General features: G+C 51.0%; 2 non-coding genes across 2 annotated transcripts in view; both read left to right on the forward strand.

Annotated features, from left to right (window-relative positions):
• The first annotated feature begins 984 nt into the window (after positions 1-984).
• LOC139997517 (5.8S ribosomal RNA) lies at positions 985-1,139 on the forward strand. Its single transcript, XR_011802888.1, has one exon. It is a non-coding gene; the product is annotated as a 5.8S ribosomal RNA (ribosomal RNA).
• Positions 1,140-3,270: 2,131 nt separating this feature from the next.
• Positions 3,271-5,000, forward strand: part of LOC139997520 (large subunit ribosomal RNA) — a 4,174-nt gene continuing 2,444 nt past the window's right edge. Inside the window, exon 1 of the ribosomal RNA XR_011802891.1 lies at positions 3,271-5,000. This exon is cut by the window's right edge and continues 2,444 nt beyond it. This is a non-coding gene — a ribosomal RNA (large subunit ribosomal RNA).

Genomic DNA, 5,000 nt, shown 5'->3' on the forward strand with positions numbered 1-5,000 from the left:
CGCGATTTTTCGCGCTTTAGTCGTCGTTGTCGCCATCCGTTCGGAGGGGACCGCCGGCCGTCTCTCTATCCTCGTTGTCGAGAGTCTAATGCCTCGTTCCGTCGCTAGAGTTTTTCAAACTCTGCTTCTGGCTATCGGGAAGAAAAGACCGCGCGAGGAAGAGGAAGGACGACCGTGCGCGTCCCTTTCGAATTTTTTTTTATTTTTACCTGAGCGACCAAAGTGGATTCAGAGGGGACCGCCGGCCGTCTCTCTATCCTCGTTGTCGCGAGTCTAATGCCTCGTTCCGTCGCTAGAGTTTTTCAAACTCTGCTTCTGGCTATCGGGAAGAATAGACCGCGCGCGAGGAAGAGGAACGACGACCGTGCGCGTCCCATCGATTTTTTTTATTTTTACCTGAACCACCGAAGTCGATTCAGAGGGGATCGCCGGCCGTCTCTCTATCCTCGTTGTCGAGAGTCTAATGCCTCGTTCCGTCGCTAGAGTTTTTCAAACTCTGCTTCTGGCTATCGGGAAGAAACGACCGCGCGAGGAAGACTACGACCGTGCGCGTCCCATCGATTTTTTTTTACCCGAACGATGGAGATGCATATCGGCTGTTTGCTTCGAATAACTGGACGAGAGGAACGAACATATATATATATCATGGGCTAGCCACCGTGCGCTTTCTTCGCGAGATCGTGTGCTGTACAGAGGATTCAGAATCGGGTGTTATATCCCCGTCGTTTCCTGACGAACGGAGCTTCGATCTCGTTGGTTGTTATATATTATAATGCACTTTACGCCCGGTCGGCGGGCTGCGTGTGTCGTCGCGCAGTCCGTCCGATTTCGTTTTCGAACGTATTTTCGTGTCGTCAATCATATGGCGACTTCCGCGCGTTCGATTCCCGTTGGTCGGACGTTTGTCGGATATCGGCTTCTTTCGAACCGAGAATAAGAGTACAAAAACCTGAGTACACAAACAAAAATCCATGCATAAACGATTACCCTGAACGGTGGATCACTTGGCTCGTGGGTCGATGAAGAACGCAGCTAATTGCGCGTCAACGTGTGAACTGCAGGACACATGAACATCGACATTTCGAACGCACATTGCGGTCCACGGATACAATTCCTGGACCACGCCTGGCTGAGGGTTGCTCACGTAAACCTAAGACTGCTTGCGTTGCGTATCGTTGCTCTCGGTCCGTCTCTCTCTGTTCTTTCTTGCCTCGTCGACAGCCCGCCGTCGTTCGTTTTATCTTTAAACGAACGTTTCCGAGTCGGAGGACGAGCGCCAAGCAAAAGAATACGAATTAAAGAGCGGTCGAGGGCTCGTACGCGACGTACGAGCGATTGTTGGACGTTCGTCGGCGTTCGTCGCTGGATCGTGTGGAGACCGGCGTACGCATGCTCTCGATACAAATATATGAAAAATCTATCGCGTTCACGGGAGACTCGCAAAACTACCTCCGTCTCTTCTCTGTCCCTTCTTGGCTTGACAACCCGCCGTCGTTCGTGTTTTACGAACGTTTCTGAGTCGGACGAAGCGCAAGAAGAAGGATACGAATTAAAAGAGCGCGGAGAGAACCGTCGTCGTCGACGCGGTTATCGAGATACACAGAGCGAGTTTTCTTCGTGGCCGATTTTTTTTTTCTTTTTGTATCAGCCTCTGCTACGTTTTGTTAGTCTTCGATAAGCACGAATGACCGCGCCCCCGACGTCGTCTTAAATGAATTTTTGGCGAGACTGAGAGAAAGCAAAAATATTTTTGAACAAAGTCAGTCGAGAGAGGAGAGAAAAGAGAACCAAGATATTAAAACCTAAACCTAAACTTGGTGGCGTAACGAAAAACTGTGTGCCTTAAAGAAACACAACCGTCTTTTCATCAAGATGTTTTTACTCGTACAGCCCCAGGGATCGAATACCCACTCCGTCTGTTCGTGCGGCAGAGATGTATTCTGCAGGCGCGAGACGACTGACGAGAAGACAACGAGGACCGTCGCATCGATGGGTCGTCGTTGCGTTTTTCATCCTCTGTGCTTTTTTCTGTTCTTCGTGAACCCAGAGAAAGCCGTAGATCCGGGAACGGACACACGAGATTTCTTCGAACGCTGATGACTTAGGGAGATGATCCCCAGCGTTGCGCGGAGATCGGAGAGTACGCGTACATGTATCGGGACGAATTTTTCCCCGTCGGTCGCGTATCTCTCTGCCCGCGCGCCTGGCCCAAAGCCACGTTCGTCGGAAATCAACGAAAAGTGTGTGTTACGATCTAGCGTGCGTCTACGATCGGCTATATTTAAGGGTGACGAAGAAGAGAAAAGCTCACGGTGTTGCGCAACGTTTCTGTACCCGATTTTAAGATGTGCATGTGAGTCCGTTACAAAGTTGTTCGGATCGTCGAAAATAGTCGTTTTCGTCGTCGTGCGAAAGAGAGAATAATCTCTGACATTGGCACGGAGAGATCGCGCAGAGGAAGAGAACGATCCTCTTTGGCGAGGCTCGAGAAAGACTAACGAAACTTGATTAGAGACGAGGTATACACGCGCCGTACGTACGACGTACGCGCGTGTGATTTTTTTTTGCTTTAAGGCGATTCGGCGCTCCGAGTTTTAGAGAAAAAGAGATCGTTGGTCATCCCATGTCTCTTCGTCGTCTATCGCTGGACCGCGCATCCTAACGTATCGCCGGTCGTCCAGTCCCCGAGTAATAAATTCACCCCGTTGTGTACGTCTCGCGCTCGCTTTTCCACTTGCGTGAGTTCCCGTGCGTTTTCGTCGTTGGTACAGAGCAAAGAAACCGATATGTTATATACATGTCGCGTGTTCGATCTCTGTGCCAGCAATAACAGGCGAAAACAAGGAACCGCTGGAATCGTCGAGAAGAGAGAAACGGCTACGGGAGATATATTATACATAACACGTGTATATATATATATATATATTATACAAAGAGGACGGGCGTTAAAAACCGGAGATCGTTACGGGTGTCTTGCGTGAGTCTTAGCTCGAACATGATACGACGAACGAAGTTTAAAAGGCACTTTGGCGAGATGCATAAAACGTTTCTCGATCGAGATAGAATATAAGGTTCTCGATTCTATTCGAATTAATTTTTTTTTTTTATTTTTTTTTCTCTTTGAGGCGATTCTCGGAGAGAGAAATAAAAATAAAGACCCTCTGTCGCATTGTTATCAAACCGTCTTGCTTTTCTCGAATCGCGCCCACATGGCACGAAATTTTTTTTTCTTTGAAAAAAAAAAATTGTCACCGTGTCGTGACGTTGAAGCGACCTCAGAGTAGGCGAGATCACCCGCTGAATTTAAGCATATTACTAAGCGGAGGAAAAGAAACTAACAAGGATTTCCTTAGTAGCGGCGAGCGAACAGGAATTAGCCCAGCACTGAATCCCGCGGTTCCGCCGTTGGGAAATGTAGTGTTCGGGAGGATCCGTTTATCCCGTGACGTCGAACCGCGTCCAAGTCCATCTTGAATGGGGCCATGTACCCACAGAGGGTGCCAGGCCCGTAGTGACCGGAACGCGTTTCGGGAGGATCTCTCCTTAGAGTCGGGTTGCTTGAGAGTGCAGCCCTAAGTTGGTGGTAAACTCCATCTAAGGCTAAATACAACCACGAGACCGATAGCGAACAAGTACCGTGAGGGAAAGTTGAAAAGAACTTTGAAGAGAGAGTTCAAGAGTACGTGAAACCGTTCAGGGGTAAACCTGAGAAACCCAAAAGATCGAATGGGGAGATTCATCGTCGACGGCGTCGGTGATCGTTGGTGAGCGATGCTCCGGGTGGGCCTTCGTGGTTCCATTGGCGAGGGCACGCCACCTTCGATTCGAACGCTCCGGCGTCGTAGTCGTGCACTTCTCCCCTAGTAGAACGTCGCGACCCGTTGTGTGTCGGTCTACGGCCCGAGCGGGTGACTGTCGCGTCGCTTCGGCGCACGCGGCAGACCCTCGGTCGCCCGGCCGACTGCACGACGGTACACTAGACGGTATCGGGCCGCAACCAATCCATTCTCGAATGTGTGTGCGTCTAGACCGCCGCAAGCATCGTCGATCGTTCTCAGTTTTTACGGAGTTTAATTCCGTGCTGGGGCGTCGGCAGCTGTTGGCTGGCGGATTTCTTGGACTGGCCGAGTCTCTGATTACCGGTCGGCGACGCTATTGCTTTGGGTACTCTCAGGACCCGTCTTGAAACACGGACCAAGGAGTCTAACATGTACGCGAGTCATTGGGACTTGTAAACCTAAAGGCGAAATGAAAGTGAAAATCGGCGCGCGTGCCCACCCTGAGTGGGTTGCGCGTGTCCGATCGAGGGAGGATGGGCCGCGAGACAATGCGGCCCCGCACTCCCGGGGCGTCTCGTTCTCATTGCGAGGAGAGGCGCACCTAGAGCGTACACGTTGGGACCCGAAAGATGGTGAACTATGCCTGGTCAGGACGAAGTCAGGGGAAACCCTGATGGAGGTCCGTAGCGATTCTGACGTGCAAATCGATCGTCGGAACTGGGTATAGGGGCGAAAGACTAATCGAACCATCTAGTAGCTGGTTCCCTCCGAAGTTTCCCTCAGGATAGCTGGCACTCGTCCGTTCTCATCGAACGCGTACGAGTCTCATCTGGTAAAGCGAATGATTAGAGGCCTTGGGGCCGAAACGACCTCAACCTATTCTCAAACTTTAAATGGGTGAGATCTCTGGCTTGCTTGGATCATGAAGCCACGAGATACAATTGTCGGATCAGAGTGCCAAGTGGGCCAATTTTGGTAAGCAGAACTGGCGCTGTGGGATGAACCAAACGTGGAGTTAAGGCGCCTAAGTCGACGCTTATGGGATACCATGAAAGGCGTTGGTTGCTTAAGACAGCAGGACGGTGGCCATGGAAGTCGGAATCCGCTAAGGAGTGTGTAACAACTCACCTGCCGAAGCAACTAGCCCTGAAAATGGATGGCGCTGAAGCGTCGCGCCTATACTCCGCCGTCAGTGGCAAGTGGGAAGGCACGCGAGTCTTT

Source organism: Bombus fervidus, unplaced genomic scaffold (genome assembly GCF_041682495.2).
Source record: "Bombus fervidus isolate BK054 unplaced genomic scaffold, iyBomFerv1 scaffold0100, whole genome shotgun sequence".
Classification (NCBI taxonomy): domain Eukaryota; kingdom Metazoa; phylum Arthropoda; class Insecta; order Hymenoptera; family Apidae; genus Bombus; species Bombus fervidus.